The following is a 322-nucleotide window of genomic DNA, read 5'->3' as shown; positions in this document are numbered from 1 at the left end:
GACATATACCTTGATAACAATAAAGTGCTCATAAGGGTTGATTGAAATTGAAGACTAAAATTGGTAAACGCTGTAAGTGCCAAAATAATTCAAACACCGTTTCCCACGTTAAACTGTGAAATGTGCCATGCTTTATAAGATGGTAAACGTGAAAAGTGGCTGGTCGCCCTCGAAGTAGTTCAAAGGGCGTGTAAAGAGGTCACTAGTGTGAACGTTCTTATGGGCTGATGTGCTGAACGATGCGATTTCCCAACACTTTCGCGTTTGGCACTTACAAAATTTACCACTTTTAGTCCTCAATTATACAGAAAAATTATAACCC

Source organism: Lepisma saccharinum, chromosome 30, assembly GCF_977018435.1.
Source record: "Lepisma saccharinum chromosome 30, izLepSacc3.1, whole genome shotgun sequence".
Classification (NCBI taxonomy): domain Eukaryota; kingdom Metazoa; phylum Arthropoda; class Insecta; order Zygentoma; family Lepismatidae; genus Lepisma; species Lepisma saccharinum.
Note: the sequence above shows the minus strand (reverse complement) of the source record.